A 426-nucleotide genomic window follows, 5' to 3' on the forward strand; every position below is an offset into this window, starting at 1 on the left:
TGATGGTTGAAGTCCCTGCGGCGGCGGTGGTGGTGGCGGTGGCGGCGGCAGGGACTTCAACTATCGCCGCCGCCAGGATGAGCAACTTGACAACAACTACAGCAGCAGCAGCAACGCAGCAGCAGCAGCAACAATCCTACATAGACATTATGAAGCAGCCGGGCTACTTGACAACAACTACAGCAGCAGCAGCAGCAGCAGCAACAACAACATCAACAACAACATTGTTTGGAACCGGTTTGAGTATTTATAAACGTGATGCAATCGGACCGCTACAAACAGATGCAGTCAGGAAAAAACCCAATACATGAGAACCCCCTATGACATCATCGATCGGTACCCCCCTCGTATATAGGTTATCGCTATAAATAGATGCAGACAGGAAAACCCCAAATAAATGAGAACCTGCCTGTGACGTCATCGATC

Source organism: Mizuhopecten yessoensis, unplaced genomic scaffold (assembly GCF_002113885.1).
Source record: "Mizuhopecten yessoensis strain PY_sf001 unplaced genomic scaffold, ASM211388v2 scaffold4761, whole genome shotgun sequence".
NCBI lineage: Eukaryota > Metazoa > Mollusca > Bivalvia > Pectinida > Pectinidae > Mizuhopecten > Mizuhopecten yessoensis.